The following is a 23,254-nucleotide window of genomic DNA, read 5'->3' on the forward strand; positions in this document are numbered from 1 at the left end:
GTCGGTTTTGCAGTGGTTGATTTCTCTTGTCATCTCCACATGGATAATTCCATGATAAAATTAAAATATCAGTTTAAATTTAAGTCCCTCCTATAGCCAGCTTTATTTACATAGTTTGGAGGTGCCCAATGATTACTGTTTGGTTAAATTATCCTCTTTCATTTTTATCATAATATGTACCACTACTTAAAAGTATCTTATTTATGCATTTATTTCTTTCTTTTCTGTCTCCCCTTGTATGGAATAACACATTGTCCTTTTTTGGGCCAATATAATTGTGATAGAATCTTACCAATTCAAGAATGTCAGGTATGGAGGGTATTTTGAAAGTCCACACCTCTACTTTCTTCATCTATAAAAGATGAGGAAATTCCCTTTAACTATCTCACTGGGTTGTTGTGTGTAACAAAAGAGATAAGAAAGATAAAAATAGTGTTGAATAACAAAATTTCTATACAATGAAAAATATTATTATTCTCATTAGGTATGGACCTGGGTAACATCACAGATAATGGGAAGACTTTTCCTATTAGAATATTTTATGATAAACTCAGAACTGTAGAACTCTGTGTCCATCATCACTTAATAATTTATCTAAACTATTACATATATTGCTTTTTGAAACTTTTTTTACCCCTATAGCCAGTTGACCTCAAGTCAATGCTTAGAATCACCACTCAAATGGTAACCCTTAAAGATGTTGAAATGACTCAACATATTCTATGAGGCATGATCTCACTGAAAGATAAGGCAGTCAAGAGCTTGTTTTCCTGTGCTTTCTCTCTCAAATATGTCTTCACAATCAACCTCACACTGGTAAGAAATACCCAACTCCAACAAAGAGCACATGGAGACAGCTACTGTCCTTAAACATCATCTTCCTCTACATAAATGAGTAAAAACCTCACAAACACAAATAATAATGAAGCTGTCATGTCAGCAATAGGACTTTTGTCGACTGATTTCTACAACGAAATCTAGGCAATTAACCTGTCAACTATTTTTCAGATCTCTCTTATTCTAACATAGATTGAGTAATTTCAGACAGTTGGAATTGGTTCTTAACATTGACCTTCATAAGTTGAAATTCCAAGAATGTGAAACAGCTGCCATTTACAGAGATAAGCCTATAAAGTTTTATAAAGCTATAAAGCTGAGAGATTTCAATGTCAAAAAAACTGGACTGCTATTAGCAACAATTTAAAAGTTCTGAGCTTTATTAAGTAAACTGAAGAATAAGACATAAATAGAGAATACAAACATAATAATCACCATACTCAGCCTAGCCTTGTGGCCATCGATGATCTTGGATATATTCTACCTAATGATATCTGTGTATAAGGAAAAAGTAGTAATATATATATTCCTGCCACACATATTATTTCGTAAGCACATTAGATATATTCTTTGTTTAGATTATCTTATCTCCCATACTTAGAAGTCAAGTGCCAAACTTTTTCTTGCTCTATTCTTCATATTTGTTTCCAAAATTACACTATGATTACTTAGAATTTTTGACTTCCTGCAATGCATTTTTTAAATCCGCCACACAAATCACTTTAAAATAAAGATAATAATGAAAGAAAGTTGGCGCCACGACTGAGCCCTCAGTATGTGACAAGTATAAATCAGTGGGGACAGTAGTCAGAGCAGCTTTATAAGCACAAATCACGTGCTGACCTTGCATTCCCTCAATTCTATTTCTGCTACTTCCAGTTCCTATTTGAAAGAATTCAAAATCCTGCAGTTGTGCCAGTGTTTATTTTGGTGGTTGGCAATCAAGTAAAATACATTTAACAAGGAAAATGAAAAGCGAGTCTTGCATTATTGGCTCAACTATTCAATCTTGCAAAAATGTATTATATTTTTCTTTGAACAGCCTTGAATGTTTTGGTTTGGTTTTGAAAAAGGGAGAAAAAAATAGGAAGCCCCAAATATTTGTAAGGAGTTTTATTTCAAAATCCTAAAATTTAGAGATTGAACAAGCTATGAAATGTATAGGAAGAAAAAATAATAATTAGTTGAAATCTTAGTTCTATACTAGTGGATTAATTATAAAAGTTTCTCCAATTACTTCCTTTGTGGTACACATACCCTTTGAATGTGAGTTTTCATAATGCAGCCTCTCACACCTGCAAGTGTGTGGTGGAGTCTTGACCCAGTTCTCAAAAATGTACTGGCCTTGTGACTTGCTCTGTCCTATAGAATGCAGCAGATGTGATGCTAGCCCAATTTCAAGTTAAGACCTGAAGAGGTCTCATCTAATTCTGCCCATTCTTTTAAAACCTTACTAGTGCCAATGCCATGTGCAAAAGTTCATACTAGCATGACAGAGAATGAGAAACCCAGTAGCAGGCAACCTTATTGTCCTCAGCCAAGCAAAGCCACCTCGCTTCCCCTAATGCTGGAGAAAGCACATATTCATTGACTGCTCAATTTAGAAGTACAAAAGGACATATCTGAAGGGTCATCACAAGGTTCAGAATTCCTCATGGACTGACCAAGGCTTCTGCTGCAGAAGCATCACACACAGTTCAACTCTGACTAATCCTACTCCTTCCACTTCCTTCCAGGTGTTGTTCTTGAGAGCACTCCCTTATATACACCAAGTAAATGCAAATCTCTATTTTTGCATATGATTTCTAGAACACAGGAAGACAAACTTAGATGCCAAGAGTAGACTTAAAAAAGAGACTATACAGAGAAATTCGCATCTGTATAATTGGCCAGATGGCTGATAGGTGGAGCACAGATAGCTCCCAGTAGGAAGTACTAGTGCAATTGTTAAACTTTCATTGATGGAAGGAAGTGCATGAATGAGTGCAGCATGATTTCAGAGTTCACGGAAGGTAATAACTATAAGGCTCATAAAATGGATTGATTTTTGCTGGACACTCAATATTTTAGAAAATGAAAACAAAAGCTGAATGTGATTAATTCATTCATTTATAGCTAAGTGTGAGAGTCATAAGGCATTTTAGCAGCACATAAAGAGATCCTCATTTCCTAGAGTCATAAGGCAGAAATAGTTGAGGATAAAGCCCACAATTTCATTATAAGAATAGCAGAGCTAAAAGGAAGGTTGTATCCAGGTGCAGTGGTGTGTGCCTGTCATTTCAGCTACTCAGAAGGCTGAGGCACAAGAATTGCTTGAACCTGGGAGGTGGAGGTTGAAGTGAATGGATAACATGCCATTGTACTCCAGCCTGGGTGATGGAGTGAGAGTCTTTCTCAAATATAAATTAAAATACAAATAAAAGAAAGGTTGACTTCTCAAAATTAGGAAGTCTGTGAAGTCATGTCAGTGTCCTTACTCAAGAGGAGGAAGACTTTACAAGTTGATATGGGGATATAAGGGCCAATGCCTTGAAAATTGTGAGTCCCTAGATTTTTCCGAACACTCTGGGCCTGCAGAAATGCTACACTCTTCCCACATGAAGGCCAACTAATGCCCCTGCACTGGGAGCTCAGCCATATCCACTTGCTTACACATTATCTATGGTTGCTGTCACATTACAACAGTAGAGTTGAATACTTGAGATGCAAAAACTCTGTCTCTCAAATCCTAATATATTTGCTGTCTGGCCAATTTTAAGAAAAACTCTTTTAATCACTGATATAGAGGACTTTGACCTTGATTCTAGGGTCCTGAAATTTCATCACACTCTCCCATTCCAGGAGAAATGATAGAGTGCTGGCCCATTTGTGAGTCACAGTAAATTCATTGGGTAAATGGACTCCCTTGAGGGCTATTTCTTTAGGTCCAAGCGTGTTTAATTGAAATGATCATATTGGCCTTTGGCATGATCATCAATGTTACTTCTCCTGTAAGGTAAGACCTAGCACAGTGAGGACACTCAAGTGGAAGCCTTGAAACTGCCCAACTATTCCTGCCTCACCAAGAGAGTGAATAAAAAGCAATATTACATCTTAAGGAGAACAACATGTATTACCGTCAGTCTTAAAGAAAGACTCTTAAAGAACTTAAATGATGTAGGTATGTTTTTTCTCAGTGTATCCATGCCACCAATTTGTCTTCTATAAAATCTAAAGGAATCCTGGAAAAATTATTCTATGCAATCTCGAGGGATCCTGGAAAACATGAATAGACTATAATCTCAAGGTCATGAAGCTTGGTGCATGCATTCTTTTGATTCCTGCGTGTGACTGCTAGGCCTCCCTGGTCTCTGGAGGCAACATATTCCACATTTAAGAAAATAATTTCAGCCCATTTCCTGAGTAACATGCAAGTCTCCCAGCTTTAAATGGGGCCTGGAGAAGGAATGAATCCCTATCAGGTTCAGGTTACAATGAAAGCAGCCATGCCACCTGAGCCATAATACCTACAGAGTCATGCATTTGAGGTATCTTTAGTGGTGTGGGAGATCAGAATATGCTACTCCAGAATATGAAGGATTGTTGAGCTAAAGGCAATGAAATAGTTGCAGGAAAGATTTCTGCTCTTTTCTATGTGCATAAAAGTAGGACATAGATTCACAAAGACAAAAGGTATAATGTCACTCTTCTACCAGGGAGAACAGAGGTAAAGTTCACTAAAGACAACTTTAGACCTTTATTGGCTTGTACGTGGTACCAGAAGAATCTACACTAACATGGTTTACCAATTAGCCTTTTTTTTTTTTTTGAGACAGAATCTCACTCTGTCACCTAGGCTGGAGTGTAGTGACACGATCTCAGCTCATTGCTACCTCCACCTCCCAGGTTTAAATGTTCAAGCGATTCCCCTGCCTCAGCCTCCTGAGTAGCTGAGACTACAGGCATGTGTCACCCAGCTGAGCTAATTTTTGCATTTTTAGTAGAGACAGGTTTTCAGCATGTTGGCCAGGCTGGTCTTGAGCTCCTGACCTCAAGTGATCCACCTGCCTAGGCCTCTGAAAGTGCTGGGATTACAGGTGTAAGTCAGGATTCTCAATCCTGAGACAATGGCCCTGATGGAATGGAGCCCAAAAGTATCACTGAGAGTAACTGGAATGAGATTGTTGACAGCTTTGTTGACATGAACCTCTAGGAGTTTCTCCTCCGTGGCATCTATGCCTATGGTTTTGAGAAGCCCTCTGCCATCCAGCAGTGAGCCATTCTACCTTGGGTCAAGGGTTATGATGTGATCACTCAAGTCCAATCCGGGACTGGAGAAATGGCCACATCTGCCATATTGATTGTGCAGCAGACTGAATTAGATCTAACAGCCACCCAGGCCTTGGTCCTAGCACCCAGTAGAGAATTGGCTCAGCAGATACAGAAGGTGGTCATAACACCTGGAGACTACATGAGTACCTCCTGTCAAGCCTCTGTTGGGGGCACCAATGTGCATACTGAGGTACTGAAATTGCAGATGGAAGCTCCCCATGTCATTGTGCATACCCCTGCACACGTTTGATATGGTTAACCAGAGATACCTGTCTCCCAAATACATCAAAATGTTTGTACTAGACAAAGCTGTTGAAATGTTAAGCCATGGATTCAGGGACCAGATCTATTGACAAACTCCGAAAGTTTAACAGCAATACCCAGGTAGTTTTGCCATCAGCTACAATGCCTTCTTATGTGCTTGAGGTGACCAAGAAGTTCATGAGGGACCCCATTTGGATTCTTGTCAAGAAGGAAGAGTTGACCCAGGAGAGTATCCACCAATTCTACATCAACGTGGAACGAGAGAAATGGAAGCTGGACAGACTATGTGACTTGTATGAAACCCTGACCATCACCCAGGCAGTTATCTTCATCAATACCGAAGGGAGGTGGACTGACTCACTGAGAAGATGCATGCTTGCGATTTCACTGTCTCTGCTGTGCATGGAGATATGGACCAACAGGAACGACATGCGATAATTAGCTTTTATCCGCTGTTTATTTGCCTTCCCACAAGTTGCTGCTTCTAGAGTCTCAAAGTCCTTTTCCTTTGTCTTAGTACTTATGTAAAAATTTACTGTTTTATTTTTTAAGATGCTGGATAGGCAAATAGAAATTCAAAGTCACCTTTTTCAAAACTACACATTCCCTGGTGTCTCACACATCTATATGAAATATACATGCTAATGAACTTCCGTTTGTTTTCCTTTTGTTAATCTGCTCTTTGTTACAGTGGTCCTTTTTAACTAAGAATTTATGAGGGTAGAAGAAAAATTATTTTTCTTCCCTTACATTTGTGACAAGCCTTAGTCTCAGAACAACAAGAGAGAACCCTGGGATTCTGTATCTAAGTCATACTATCTGTATCTGCATTCAGAAAGCATTTCCTAGCATGTAAAAGGGCTCTGGTAGAGACCAAGCAGCCGAACCCGGCACATCAAGTGACTGTGTGACCAGAACTGCCCATCTTGCACTGTATACGTGTTATTTTCACAAGCTCCAAGGTCAAGAAGGCCTAGCAGCAATGCATTTTAAGAAGAAAGCAATACATATAGGATCAGGCACGAAGAATCTCAGAGGGTGAAATTAATCTACACAACAGGTCGCCCAGACCATTTCATTCTTCCTTGTTGCACCTAGCATCTCTCTTTTGGTGTGGGGGAAATTTCTTATGGCCACGTGACAGAGGAGGAAAAAGACTGAGTTTGTTTCCCAAGGGCCTCACCTTTGTAAGTGAGTTCAAACTGAAAATCAGTTACTGTACAACAGTGCCACTCACAGATGTTGCAAAATGACTGGTGATTATACATTTACTGATCTTAGGGTGGTATAACTTGTCATCCACTTTGCATGGAAATAGAAAGTCCATGGTAGGAGTATGTACAGACACATTTACAGAAGCTAATGGTTTGATTGGTTTGATAGAGACTTGAAGGAAAAAGATAGGAAGAACTGGGACACGTAGATGAACTTTAGAGTAATGAGAACAAAGTATAAAGATCTATGTATGACATTTTAATGCCTACCAAAGAACATTCACAAACAAGAGGCACTAACAGTGCAGATTTAACAGCAGCTTATTGACATCAGCCAGCATCACATCTATGCTCAGACACCCTTTTGCTGCAGCATAGCCTCAAGCACAGAGTAGCCTTGGTAGTAGAGCTGGAGCCATGCAGGGCCTGACAGCATGGAATCCCACTCAATAAGGTTGATCTGGCTACTTCTCTAGTAAAATGCCCAATGCCTTAGTAACTGAGATCAACTGTCAGTCTCTAACATGGCACCTTAAGATAACCCATCAGGCATTTAGTAGCAAGTTGCTACCCTTGAACTTCTGCTCTAAAAGGGACACGATTCACCTCGATTATAACTGGCACATATTTTAGTTATTGGCTTCCTTTTCCCAACCTCAAGACCTAAGCCAGTTATACTACCACAAAGTTTACTAAATATTTGAGCCATCACACAGGATTCTGCTTACAATCTCTTCAGATAAAGGAAATCATTTTACACAAATTAACATAAAAGAAGGAGACTATAACCACAAAGTCTATTGGTCTTATCACATATTATATTCCACGACGTGCCAACAACTGTCAGCCGATGGAGCAAGTAAATGGGCTTTTCTTTTTTTCAGCTGTATCAAGGTAGAATTGACAAATAAAAAATTGTATATATTTGGCCGGACATGGTGGCTCACACCTGTAATCCAAAAACTTTGAGAGGCAGAGGTGGGCAGGTCACGAGGTCAGGAGATTGAGACCATCCTGGCCAACATGGTGAAACCTGTCTCTACCAAAAATTAGCTGGGCATGGTAGCACACGCCTGTAATCCCAGCTACTTGGGAAGCTGAGGCAGAAGGATGGCTTGAACCCAGGAGGTGGAGGTTTCAGTGAGCCGAGATCTTGCCACTGCACTCCAGTCTGGGGACAGAGGGAGACCCTGTGTCAAAAAAAAAAAAAAAAAAATTTGTATATCTTAAAGGTGTACAATGAGTACTTCTGGGTTATTTAATTAATCTCATATTTTAGGATTATAAAATCTAGAATTATGTAGATGAAATAATTCAACATGGTTTTTCACAAAAATTGTACATCTATATACAAAAATAAACATGAATCATACCTTGCACCACATGTAGAAATTGTAAAACATCTCCAAGGAAATGTCCAGAAAAAAAAACCCAAGAGATAACCTTGGGTTAAGCTCAGACTCAACATCCAGCAACATGGATCATAAAAGGAAAATTAAATATATTGGCATCCAACAAAATTAATTAAAAAAAAAAACAAGAACAATTTGCTCTTTGAATGACACTGTTAAAAAATCAAAGAAAAAGTCACAGTCTTGGAAAAAATATTTCAAGACATATATATAATGAAAGTTTGTTATTAAAAATGTATTTAAAAATTTCACAACTCAATAAAAAAATTAAAAATAGGCAAAATATAAAGCTCTATCCGAGGAAATACGTGGACGCACATTAACATATGAAATGATACCATACATCATTTTAATTTAGGGAATGCCAATTAAGACCACAATGAGGTAGCAAACATCTGTTAGAACGGCTTTAAAACAAAACTGGCAGTATCGAGTTGCGGTGAGCATGCAGATCAATCGGAAATCTCACACAATGCTAGTGGCAATGCAAAATAACACAGCCAATTTTGAAAATGACGCAGCTACTTTTGAAAATATTTTGGTGCTTCCTCATAAAATTCAACATCCATTCAGCATACAACACAGCAATCCTACTCCCAGGGAGAAGTAAGAGAGAATTGAAAGCATATGTTTGTACAAATATCTATATACCCATGCTTATACCAGTTTTGCTCCCAATTACCCAAATTAAAGCCAAATGTCCATCAGTAAGGAAAAGATTGATACAAATTATGGTACATCTATACAATGGAATACAAAGCAGCAATGCAACAACATTAATGATTCACAAATGTATTAGACTAATTGAAATAAACCAGAAGCAAATGGTAGTACATACAGTATGATTTCACTCATATGACATTTTGGAAAAGGCAAACCCATATGGACAGAAAATAGACCATTGTTTGTTAAGGGCTGGATATGGGAGAAAGAATTGACCACAAACTTGCATAAGGGAATTTTTTAGATGATGGAAATGTTCTATGTCTTAAATGTAATGACCATTTCTTGACTACATGCATTTATCACAATGCATAGAACTGTACAACCCAAAGGAATAAATTTGTCTATGAGTAAATTATATCCCAATACAAGTAATTTATTTAGTAGCACAAGAAGAACTTAAGACAATTTCTGGCACAAGTAAGTGTCCAAGCAACACTAGCTGCCATTGTTATCATCATCACCATTATTGAAATGAGAGAAACAGTTTTAATAAGTGAATAGTAAGTTACAATAATAACAAGTTATAGTTTTTATAATATAGGATGAGACAGTAATATAAATTTATTCAATTTCTTAGTCAAATATTTAAATGGTCAAATGAATAAGAGTATAAAAGCACAAATAATCTAAATCTCAAATCTGCATTTAGAAATAACAGTGAATATTACATAGTTTTTTTTACAGTATTCTAACTAAATTTTCAAAACAGATTAAAAGTGTCTGTGCATGCATTTTATTCATGCAATATTTATTGACCATTTACCATGTGTAAATCCTATGCTATGCCCTGAGACTATTAGTGCTATGACCCTGAACTGAACCTATCAGTTTAAAAATTATCAATAATAACTTTACTCTTACATAATTTAGTGTATTGTATAATCAAACATGTAAAAGCAGTTAAGTCAAAAATATTCAGAAAGAAAACCAGGGTCAAACTGAAGACTGAATGTATGTTTATAATTTTTAAAGGATAATTTTTCTGTGCTATATAGTTGGTGGAAGTCAAGTCAACTGGAACAACTGAAGATAAAGTATGTATGTAAATACTGTTCAAGTTAGGAAAAACACCAATGAAAAAGTTTAATGGAAAATTGGGATCTAGTTATGTTTGAATAAAGAATGTTTCAGTTACTATGGCTACATTACAAATGATCTCAAATCTAGTATTTCAAAAAAATACTATTTTACTAGTATTGGATTCTAGTAAATGACTGTCATGGATTCTGAGGTTCAGCATGGCTTGCCTCTGTTCCATAATACCTAGGGTTATACTTGGAAAGGCTTGCTGGCTGGAGGCTGGAATCTTCAGAAGGCATCTTTGCTCACATGTGTGGTTGTTGATGCAGGTTTTTGGCTGAAACCTAAACCGAGGTGTGGATTAGAACTCCCAAAGTGGCCTCTTCTTGTCTAATTCATGTCTTAATAATAGTTGTAAACTCAGTAATAGCTTTGCTAAAACCCCAATTTAAAAATGGGCAAAACATGTTAGTTTATTTAGAAGTATTTTTACTTAGAAGTTTATTTAGAGGGACCTGCACCCCTGGCTCATGATTGGGAAGAACACTCTGAAGGCTGAATATCTGCATTGAACTTGATGGAGTAAGGATAAATTGTACTCTCCACTGACATCTAGAGGGAGTGCTTCTGGAGAGAAAGATTTGATTTCTTTCTAGTGTGATGGCTGACAGCAAATGTCCTCAGAGAACAAAGTGAATATGGCTAGCATTTTTTATAACCAGACCTTGAAAATGTCATGGCATCATTTTAGCTTATTCTATTGGTTGAAGTAGTCACAAAAATCTACTCTGCTGCAACAGGTGGGGTTGGGGATGGCAGCACATCACCGTGGGTAATGGAAGGAGAATCAAGACCACATTAACAAGGGCATGAAGGACAGGCCATTTTGGAAGATGCCATCTTTCATAAAACCTGAGTATTTGTCATCGGATTATATGAATATTGATGTAATCAGCAATTGGTGAGTCCCCTTTTGGAAATATAGTAATCGACATCAGAGCTAAGTGAACGTTACAAAAGTGGCCTTAAATATTTAGATCCCCAGCTTAGTCAAGAGTCTCATTAATCATGTTCATTCTATAGGAAAGTTGGCCATTAATATTCAGGTCATATAAGCAAAAGCAGATATTTATAGATAGCCAGAAATGCACTGTTTAGCAGACATGCATTCATAACATGATGTGCTAAGCACTAACTACACCTAGTAAAGACATCATGTTTTCCATATAAAACTACTATATTAAGTACTCTGCTAGCATGAGTATTTTCTTTTACCACACAATGACCTGTATTTTACTTTTGGAGAAATTTTTTCTCAGCTTACAAAATGTTAGTTGGATATTTACCACTTTTATTACCTTCATGGAAGTCCAGCTTGACTAATATGCCTTTTGAAGAATGAGCTAAGATGAGGCATTTGATAAATTTCTTACAGCTATTGTTTCCCTTGACATTATTTTTATGGGATGGTATTAAACATCACAAAATATCAGTTTACAACGACTGGAAAATCCCCTTCCCTTAATAGTGAGGAAGGGTAAAATCTTCCAAAGAGTATTACATATCTCCAAGCACAATATACCTTGATAGATATACAGCATGCCTTTTCCTTAATATAGACAAAATTCGCATATTGTGGCAATAAAATAGGAATGCCAAATGTCTCTTTTGCCAGTATCCTTTCTTGAGGTGGCTACAGTCCCATTCCCGTTTCTCTTTGAAAGAACTAAGTTCAACGTGCACCTAATAGAGTGGTGGTTACTCATTAAATCTGTTTTATATTCCAGAGTGTTGGAGGAGTGGGGAGAGAGTAGTTTTGGCTGATGGGATGTTGGTAGAAAAAATGGTAAGTTATTTCATTAAAGATCCTTCTTCTCTTGTTCGATATCCAAATGCAGAGGATTTGTAGAAGACTCTAGGACTCCAGATGACTCTGAAATACTTAGCAACAGTGGAAGATACTACCTAAGAGGAGCTTGGAGCTTTGGCTCACCACAGGGAAGAGCATCGCTGAAGGCTGACTATATCTGCACTGAACTTGATGGAGCAAGAATAAATTTTACTCTCCACTGACATCTAGGGGGTTGTATTTTATAGCAATTGCCACCATGATCAATATAGCTGGTTTTGTGAGACAGAAGGTAAAGTCTGAACAAGTTTACAGCCTCAGTGCAAGTAGCTGAAGAACAAAACCACTAACTCCATGTGAAAAAGGATATCAAGGTTTTTTAAAAACAATAAAAAATGACAGTGTTGTAGACTTAGTTACGCATCATATAAAATCCTCCCAGACCTACCAGCTTATGCATTCATCCTGTCTTTGATCTTGGCCCTTGCCTGTTTTCTAAGGGACAGACATAACGATAACTCAGGGACTTCTCAGGTCCAGACTACTCTCCCTGCTCTACCACCAGTAGAAGTTTGGCAGCCTCATGCTGGCTGACAAGGAAAGACTTACCTTCACATGGTCACACTGGACCATGTGAACGTTATCTGCTTCTTCTGGCTGCCCAGACTGACCACATGACACATCCTCGATGTGAAATGTGAATGAGTCAATGCTCCATGGGGCACACTTATACCAATGAGAAACGGAATATGAGATTTTTCTCTTTCCACAAAATCTTAGAAACAAAATAAGAAAAAATAGCTCACCTAAATTAAGCAAATATTTTCTTAAAAAGCACCCACATTTTCTTGCAAATAAATACGTTAACCTGGAGAAATGTCACCAACATATAAAATGAACTTCTCAATTAATAAAGGTCAATTTTGATGTATTTCTAGCACTTTCAAGCTAGAAATAACGTGAATAGTTTTAAACTGAAGTGTTTCACACTTTAGTTTTACAGTTCTGGTAAATATTTGGCTTCTATGCTTTTAAGTTACCATTGTAACTCTGAAGGCATATTTTGATTTAATCCTGAAAGATTTCAAGAAGAAATCATGGATTACAAAACTTGTATAGAGTAATTCTTTTGTGTTAAGCAAATAAATGCAATGTTAAAAAATTCTGCATTGGACAAAAGTAAAGCAGTTCAGCCTACTCAAATAAAACAAGCTGAATGATGATCAGTGTATTCTTCTCTATGTTATTATGTCCTCAACCTCACCAACTTTTGTCTGATAGTCGCAACAGTGTGTCCTAAACTTCGTATTATCAGTTTTGATGTTTGTTTTCACTACAACTGACCATAAATACTTCAAGTTAGAGACTGTTATTGATACTATTTCTCTTTTTAATTATTAATGTTATGTGAAGTAACTGGTATATAGTAGGGAATCAATAAAGATTAGAGTAACTAACTTAAGAGGAAAAATACACACTTGAAGCTAAAAATAAAATACTCAGAAAGGAAGTATTATGGGAGATATATTAAGGACTTGACATTTCATTGATTAAGATTTCTTTTTTTCTTCGTTGTGTAGTATCAAAGATCTTGCAAAAATTACAGGGATATCGACAGAGAAGAACATATTTAGAAACATCACATAATGATTCCAAAATATTATCTTTACTTTTAAGATTTTTTTTAAACTCTGTAACATAAACTTCCATGCGAATGGGATCACTTAAGGATAAGGAACTTTGGATTGCTACAGAGCCATAAATTACAAATTCCAACCAGTTGACAGATTGAGCTTTGAAAAAAAAGAAAAATGCAAACTGAAAAGTTTAAAATGTAAACATGTTGCCCAAAATCATTAAAAAGTCACTTTGCATGATACTCTCAAGGCTGTTTTTTAAAAAGGCTATTTGTTGAGTCAAGACAGTATTGTTCATCCTTTGAAGCTGATTCCCAAGGAGAAGAGGTGCCCTTCTGTTACTCGCTATGAAAATAAAAATGAAAATGAAAATATAAGGTTTTATTTCATGCTTAGAGTTGTCCTAGGCCTGTGCTAATGCTTTCTACTGCTTTATTTCTAAAATTTTGTATATAGCTATAGGAAATCTTTTTTTTTTTCCTTAAGACTTTAATGCCTGGTTATCACACTACTGTAGAATTACTTCTCTATGAGGACCTTATCAGTAGGATTTAGTAGGCAATTCAAGAAGATAGCAAGCAATGAAAAGATTTGGAATTTTTCTGGCTATGAGATAATCAATGATGTTCTATAAAATCCTGGGAATGATATCATTTTGGAACTACTTGCTCTGTGGTGCTTATTGAGTAATTTTATAATCTGACTTTTAAGACAAATCACCACATTCATTTATTGATACAAGATTTAGTTACAGAGTCCTTATTTTACACATGGCAGCATGCTAGTGGGCTCTTCTGTTGGTTGAGGGGAGAGGAAGTTACAGGCCTGGACATTAAGCGACCTGCAGTTTCATAGAGGAGATGACACATGAGTCCAATTACAAAGACATTGTAGGAAGTTCTAAGAGTCTCACTCAAGGCTCTTATGTCTGCTCTTCTTCCTCTACACATTTGTCTTTTCCTCTCTCATCATTCAAAATTTCATCACCCATCCAGGATAGCGTCAGAAGTTCCAGACAAATACATTCCATTTTAAACTACAATTTTCCTGTTTTCAAGTTACTCTGTTACTGCTCTTCCACTGGAACTCTTTCTCCACTTCCCTTGAACTTATATCTCATTGGATCTCTCTACTTTTTCTTTACCCACTATTCTTTTCACCTTATTTTTCATCCCATCAAGCTTAGATTTCATGATCCAATCTTTAATTACTTGGAGAGCATTTGATCTTTCTGAATTCCCCTCTTCCAAAAACTCTGGCAGAACCCCAAACCAGTTATACCCACTTTCTTTTTGCCAACACACGTAAAGCTAAGTGTTGCACACAGGTATCAATATGAAGTTACCTATTTCAAACTCAATGGAGTTCAAGTAAGTGTATTATATTACCTAATTTTTCTACTAGGTAGCCTAGAGCCCCTTCAAATTCGTCTTGCTCAAAAATAACACTCTCCCTGGGAAAACATTTCCCCCTGTATGTTTCTCATCTCATTTTATGTCAACCCCATCTACCTAATTACCTAAGCCAGAAATCTACGTGTCACTCTTGATTGCGTTGTCTCCCTTACTTGACAATTTCAATCAATCTCAAGTTTGAGTCAATTCTGGTAGATGTTTCCATCCCCTTTTCTAAAATTGCAGTGTTACTTCTTGGTAACCATCATATTTTGCATAGGTCGCTGGAACAAACTCTTAATTCACCTCTTTGCTTACAGTCTGCTTTCTTGCCAATACTTTCTATATGTTGAGTCCTCAGTAACATTTGAAAAATGCAAATCTGATAATTACTTCCTTGTGCTAAAAAGAATTTAATACTTTCCCATCCCATTTAGGAAAATGTTGCATCTCATGAACACTTACAAGCACTGTATCCTTTGGCCACACATAGTTATTCAGTACAATTTCTAATTGATGTCTCCCCCCTCTGCAGTCTATATCTGGCAATGCTGAATTTTTTTATTTTTATTTTTAAATTTAACTTCTTGGACAATACTTCATCATTTTTTGCTTCTGAAATTCTTCTTTAGCTTTCTTTTTGACTAGACAGTGCTTTTTTCTTCTTCTCTTTATTTAACTAAATTCTATTTACTCTTTAGATTCATGAAAGTTTTCTTGAAACATACGGTATTCATGTCATTATACCAAACATACTTCCAAATTCTTATGTAATAGCCACATAATCCCCTAGACCATTGGTTCTGTGAAGGCAGAAAGTACATCTAATCTGTCTCAGCCTCTGTTTTCTGGGATTTGCAGGGTATTCAGTGAATATACTGAAAGAATGAATGATGAAGAAATTCTTACGGGGAAGTTCTATTCATATGACAGCATGGTTGGAAAAGTGAGTTAATACCTTTTAATGATAGCAGTGTAATCAAAGACATTAAATACTACAAACATTAAAGAATAGTAGAGAATGTTATTAAGAACGATATACCAACAAACTTGACAGAATAAAAGAGACAACTTTCTCAAAAAATACAATTTATCAAAATTAACAATAAGAAAGAAAATCTGTATAATCCTAATCTCCATTAAGGAAATTAAATTTGTCACCATAAAGAAAGTTCCAGGCTGAGATAGCTGTACTGCTAAATTCTGTCTAAAACTAAATAAATAAAATCAAGGTTATACATACATTTTCATAAAAAAAGAGGAGGAGGGACAATCATTGTATAAGGTCAGCCTAATACTACATGAAAAGGTGAGAAATACCCTAATGAAAAAGAAAATGACAGACCAATGTCAGTAATTACAGACCAATGAATTAATAGAAGGGTGAAATGAGAGAATAAAATAAGAGGATAGGTACCTTCATTACAGGGCACATTTTGAAAGTCAATTTAGCAATAGAAATGAAGCTAGATATAGAATGAGGTCACATTGAGAAAAGCTAAGAATATCAGTTGAGTCGGATTTTATGCAGTACAAAATAATTCAGAATTGTATATTTTTAGCAGATTTTTCATTACTCTTCAACTCACTTTAATCTGTTGTCTCCCTCTACTAGTCCCCCAAATGTCTTCTCAATGTATATATTTAATCTTTCTTGACATTTCATCAGCTTTCAAAAACGTTTACCACTACCTTTTTCAAAGCAACTTATTTCTTCTAAAATGCCACCCATCTGCTGATTTTTCTATTTACTCCGCTGTTCTCTTCAGGCACTGAGCATTGACATTTCATCCTAACTCCTCTTCCTTAGCAGTCCATACTCGCTTTCTGGTTGACTTAATACATAATCACAGCTTCAGTCCTACCTATTCAGGGATAGTGGATACAATATCACTTCTAATATTTACCTCTGAGCTATAGGGGAATGATGTCTATCTTTGGCAACTGAAACTAGTTTTTTTTTAAAAGACACGGGCAAAGTCAAAGGTATTGTACATTTTTTAGAGATTGCATAAAATGGGTTGTTCTGATAAAATGATAGAGGTAGAATCCAAATAAGAATAAGTTGAAGAATTAACCTGTGATGAGGAAATGGAGGATAAACACAGACATCCTTGATGAAGTTTGTGATAGGATACAGGTTGGCAGCAGTAAGGAAATGTGACTATTTTTCAATTCAAGTACATTTCACATTTGCATGATTGGTAGCAAAAAATAAATACATAAAAACTATCAATAGCTTTTATAAGAGGTAATTATTATGTTAGAGGGCTAAACACTACAAAATAGGCATGCATTTTAGATTTTCCCCCAGTTTGATACTCAAAAAAAATTCTTGCCAAGTTGTAAAAGTAAACATTGTATTTATGGGTTTGTTATTATTCATAGATTCAATATACTGACTGCCATTCATTAAGCCACTTGAACATGTAACTAAGGCCTCCCCAAGTTTAAAAAGCATAATTATGAGGTACAGAGTAACATACAATAGTATATTCCATATATCTCTTTCCACCTGGAAATGAACACCTACATTTACATGCTTGAGATACTTGCTGGGTGTGATTGTCAATTTTATGTTGACTTGGTGCCTAGACATTGCTGTGCAAGCATTTTTTAGATGTAATTAAGATTTAAATTAGTAGCATTGGGGGTAAAGCTGATTACCCTCCATAATTCAATGGGCCTCATTCAGTAAGGTGAAGGCCTTAAGAGAAAAGATTCAGCCTTCAGACTCAAGACTGCAACATCAATCCTTCCTTAGGTCTCCAGCCTACTGGTTCTGCTTCTGTGGAGATCACTGACTAATACACTGGGATTATCTTGCTTTGTGAACAGAAATGGGAGGCAATTTGGAAGGGACTTATAAGACTTTTAAGACACAGGCAATGTGGTAGTAGTTCTATTCACTTAACGAATATTCTTTAAAATATACTTTCCAACATATATTCTCTGCAGCATTAATGATATATTCCACAATATGATTAAATTAAAAAATAAAAATTATTTAAAAATAATTTCAAAATAAAATTTAAATTAAATTTGACATTCAATTTCAAGATGAATATATAATATACACTATATAAACCAACATCTATTTATCTCATTTATGAAATCAAACCAATTCTAGTTGTCCCTCTGTATAAAACAGATGAGGTCTTACAGAATCTCAGGTATGACATTTTGGCCATGTGTGCTCTACTTTCCCTCCGTCCCTTCCTTCCTTCTTTCCTTCCTTCCTTCCTTCCTTCCTTCCTTCTTTCTTTCTTTCTTTCTTTTCTTTCCTTCTTTCCTTCCTTCCTTCCTTCCTTCCTTCCTTCTTTCCTTCCTTTCTTCCATTGCTTCTTCTGCCTCTGCCTCCTTCCTTCCTTCCTTCCTTCCTCTTTCTTCTTTTTTTCTTCTTTCTTTTTTCTTTCAATTTTTTTCTATTTTTTAAGTTACTTTGGTAGACCTCTTTAGAGATAATCTTTGAATATAATGAAATATGAAATAAAAATAACTTTTAATATTCTTCAATGAAGGTAAGTAATAATTGAATAGTCCCTGACTATATTTTCTTTACCCCTTTTCTACAAAACTCTATGTAATTCTGTTTATCAATCCCTCAGGTCTTGCTTTGAGCTAGATGGTAAGATATTTACTACTCTATAGAATAAACCTTAATATTTAGCTTCTAAATATCAATTTTTAAGCCAGCTTGAGGACAGCCCTTTAGGTATATCTAATGCAAAGAAGCTCAGTAACATTGTAGTTAACTGGGAAAAAGTCATCAGTGTGCCTGGCATTCTTGTAATCATTCTATGTCATATGGTTTGGCTCTATGTCCCCACCCAAACCCCATCTCAAATTGTCAGGGGAGGGACCTTCGGGGAGGTGATTGGATCATGGGTTTGTTTTTGTTTTTGTTTTTTCCCCATTCTGTTCTTGTGAGAATGAGAGAGTTCTCACGAGATCTGATAGTTTTAATAATGGCAGTTTTTCCTGAGCTTTCCCTTCTCTTCTGCTGTCATGTAAGACCTGCCTTGCTTCCCCTTCCCCTTCCACCATGATTGTAAGTTTCCTGAGGCCTCCCATGCAGAACTGTCAGTCAATTAAACCTCTTTCCTTTATAAATTACCCAGTCTCAGGTATTTTGTATAGCAGTTTTAGAACAGACTAATATATAATGTAAGTAGATCCTCCCCACAAAGGGCTGGCAAAGGACATAAACAAAGGGTTAGACGGGAGCCTTGCCATAAGTCTCTTCATCTTAGCCATCAATGGCCCAAAACTGTTAAAGGAAAGGAGAAAACTGGTCCCAGAAATGATTCAGTTTCATTCTTATTCTTTGTTAAACTCATTCCCAAACTGAATGCGAAAGCCAACAACTAAAAGCCCCAATCATAGTTTCCACCAAAAAGATGCCAGTTTTGACAGTTCCTCTCATCTCCCGGAAGTATCTGATTTAGACGGCTCCATTAGTAGGTCAAGTGATGTTTGAATAACACTGTCCCAGCTGCAAATTGATTCAGTTTACTTTTTAAATCTCCGAATGTTTTTGTTGCAATAGAAAGTTTGGGGACCAAGCGTTCGCGTTTGTAATCCCAGCATTTTGGGAGGTCAATGCAAATGGAGCCCAGGGAGTTCAAGATCAGCCTGGGCAACATGGTGAAACCCCATCTCTACAGCCTAGGCAACAGAGTGAGACACTGTCTAAAAAATGTAAAAAGAGAGAGTTTGTAATTTCTAACTCTAATTTTTAAAATTATGTCAAGAACTGATTTTAAAAAGAACAGATTAAAATGGAAATGGAAATACATTACTATATTATGACAAGCGTACACATGTATCTGTAACAGTTATACTCTGACAATGAGAGGTAAGCTCTTAGTAGAGATAAAATATATTTCTATTACATAGTTACTTGCTTTTGTTGCTTCCTGTGGAATTCAAAGTGAGTTAAACAAATGAAATGGCTGAATCATTGGCTTGCTTTTTCTATGCAGAATTTAAGAACTAAAGCTTTGTGATGATCAAATATAACATTCTGGACTTTATTACATTAAACAGTCTAATACACATTTGGTTTTACATTTATTAAAATGAATTTCCTTTAGACACTTTGAATTTGCCTTCTCTGAGATCCATTTATGAATTAGGCTGTTTGGCCAATGACTAGATATCAAGGAGTGAATGAGAGAACTGTTTTCATTTGCTTCAGTGAAAATTCAGCCACATTCTTTGTATGGGGTTGATTTGTTTTCCAGTTCTAATTCCCAGTCACTCCTCATTGGTCTTTCAAAGAGAGACATTTGTGTAAATGACAATATGCAATTTTTTCATAAAAAGTAACATATCCTTCCAAATGTTTATTAATGGCTTTGAATTGTCTTTTGTAAATGTTTTGGATTTGTCATTTTTTTCTCCAAAAACCTGTAATGAGAAAAATAGATATCTATATTCGAAGTCAATTCCCAGTTGAAACAATATAACTTTTTAGTCCAGGAACACACTAGGTTTAACTACTTTCACATCAGTTTCAAGTTGCATTCCTGTATTTAAGGCCTCATTACAAACAAACATGTGTCCAGGCAATACTCATATTCTCCTGTAACATTGAAATGAGATCAAAAAATAAAAATTTTTATTCTATTTCAATTTCCATCTTAGCAAAAACAGTAGCAGAATGGAATAATGTCCAAAATCTAGTTCCAGGTGCAATTATCATATGTTTCTAAAATTTGCAGAAATGAAAAGATTATTTTGAGCCTTTTAGAATAGATCATTATGATTCCACATGGCTAGCACTGACTTATGCTAAAGGCATTATAACCTGTGATATCATGTGAAAAACAAAATTAATTCCAGCCTTCACACAAAATGTTTCTGATGTCATTGACCTAGGACTGTTGTTTATTGTCTATAAATGATCATTTGCTATAAATGTATTTATGCTAAAATGAATTATTTAATGTTAAAAATATTCTACCTGAATATACTTTAATACATTAAATATATTATTTATAAGTAACATAGATGCTTATTTACTTACAATAGGATTATGTCCAATAAAGTAATCTTAAAATGAAAATATAGTAAGTCAAAATGCATTTAATAAATCCAACCTACCAAATATCATAGCTTATCTACACTAGCCCACCCCAAACATACTCTTAACATCTACATTAGCTTATGATTGGGCAAAATCATCTAACAGTAAGCCTATTTTATAATTAACTGTGCGATAGCTCATATAACATATTGAATACTGAATGTGACAAACAGAGTGATTGTATGGAATCTAATGAATGCTTATCACTTTTGCACCATCATAAAGTTGAAAAATTCTAAGCCAATATTATAAGTTGGGGACTGTTTGTATTTATATTAAATATTATAAATATTTAATGGAATAAATGCTTTGTGAACATTTTAGAGTAAGTTTGAATTACTGTTTCTCTGAATGACTTGTTTTGAGTAGATACAGTTATAAACTGCCATAAAAATAGATCTTTTACATGCTAACTAATTGCATATTTTTTCAAGTAAAATTATGGTAACCAATACTGTGGTTAAAATACTCTTGTGTAATAGAAAGAAATGAGCAAAGACCCAGTTAGTCGGGGCTATGTGTAATGTGTACTGCTGGCCTGGTCAGATAATTTTTTAATAACTTTAAAATAAAGTAAGCAAACAACAACAACAAAAACAACTAAATTTGACATTCAATATTTAGACCTGCTATCTCTGACTGACTTTAACTTTTTTTTTTTTTTTTAGATGGAGTTTCACTCTGTCGCCCAGACAGGAGTGCAGTGGCGTGATCCTGGCTCGCTGCAACCTCCGCCTCCCTGGTTCAAGCAATTCTCTAGCCTCAGCCTCCCGAGTAGGTGGGACTACAGATGTAAACCACCATGCCCAGCTAATTTTTGTATTTTAAGTAGAGATGGGGTTTCACCATATTGGCCAGGCAGGTCTGGAACTCCTGACCTTGTAATCCGCCCACCTCAGCCTCCCAAAGTGCTGGGATTACAGGTGTGAGCCACCACACTTGGCTTGACTTCTAAAAAAATAAAAACTAAAATATAATTTAGTATAGTTTAAAATCAATTATCTGCCCTGATGGTGACATATTTCTTCAATGAAAATCAAACAATAAATTATTCATTCTAAATGTTGTCTTTTAGCTAATTTATTTTGTTAAAAGTGTTTTCATATTAAGCTACAGATTGACTGTTATTCTCACTGTTCTCTTGATTTTATAAATGTAGTCTCTTGATTTTATGAATATATATTTCCTAGATTTTCTAAGAGATTGCCAGATTATGAACTCTTTACCCACGTAGAATTCATGCTGTTTAAGTAATTTCTTCTACATGGGTATTTGTTTAGTATGTACACAGGAGTTGGAATAAGCCTTTGTGTGTAAAGAAATGCATTAGAAAAACACTTAAGTGAAGATTTTCAATGAACAAACTTGTATGGGTTCACAACAAGCCTAGTAATCTCTTAAGAAAGAATCTACTAAGTCTTTCAAAAGTTTTGATTATAAGGCTAAATGATTGGAATTTAATTCTACACATAGCTAAATAAATAAAACTGTTAGCCAGACAATAATGGGGCTATTTTTCCCTGTAAATCCTTCATATCTTTCTAATAATATACTGTGTGAAAAGTTTTAAAAATTTTGTTAGAGAAATTACAGTGGTATTTCAGTTGGACTACATGTATGTGTATAATTAAGGCAATCCAGCTCTTATTTTAGTAATTTAACCTTCATGAATAATGCATTTGATGCATTTCTATGGACTTTCTCATTGTGTAATATTAAAAGTATATCCTCAGCTTCCTTTATAAAATTGTCCATAAAAGAGTATAGAGAAATAAGATGGTACAGATAACTATAGTAAGAGTTTAGTATAACAGCTAAACACAGTATTTGAAGCTAGCCCACCAAGATTTCAATCACACCCAGATTTTACTAGCTCTGTGATTTGGGTTAGGCCTTACCCCACCTGGCCTCAGGTTCCTCATCTGCACAGGGATGAATAATAACAGTACCCACCTCAGAGCCATTATGAAGATTGCAGTAGTTAATGTAGCTGCCACGCATGAGGCAGCCATAATCATACCTCCCCCAAAAAATGGCTGTGGAAAATTGCTTACTGTGGAAGAGAGGAATAAATAAGGAGGATAATTTTAAAAATAATAAAAAGCACTAAAAGACAAAAGTGAAAATGATATGTCTAGAGGGAGACAGTATGAAGATTTTAGCACTCAAAACAAGTAAGACAAAAATAGTACTAGTGAGTGCTTTCAGCAAAAGTTGAAATTGGCAGCAGCAGAAAGACAAGGTAAAAATGTGTTTAAGTTGGAGTTCCCTCAGATTTGATGAGTATATAAGATAGAAAACATGCTCCAGTGAAAGGCAGGAGCATGATAAGTATCCTAATTACACCAATATAATCTGACTTGCCAACTGGCATTATTCTTTTTTCTTAAGAAATTAATGAAATTGGCCAGGCGCGGTGGCTCAAGCCTGTAATCCCAGCACTTTGGGAGGCCGAGATGGGTGGATCACGAGGTCAGGAGATCAAGACCATCCTGGCTA

General features: G+C 35.8%; 1 pseudogene; it reads left to right on the plus strand.

Annotated features, from left to right (window-relative positions):
• The first annotated feature begins 302 nt into the window (after positions 1-302).
• The window catches only part of LOC105500852, a 23,291-nt pseudogene continuing 339 nt past the window's right edge, over positions 303-23,254 (plus strand).

This window comes from Colobus angolensis, unplaced genomic scaffold (assembly GCF_000951035.1).
Source record: "Colobus angolensis palliatus isolate OR3802 unplaced genomic scaffold, Cang.pa_1.0 Scaffold69, whole genome shotgun sequence".
NCBI lineage: Eukaryota > Metazoa > Chordata > Mammalia > Primates > Cercopithecidae > Colobus > Colobus angolensis.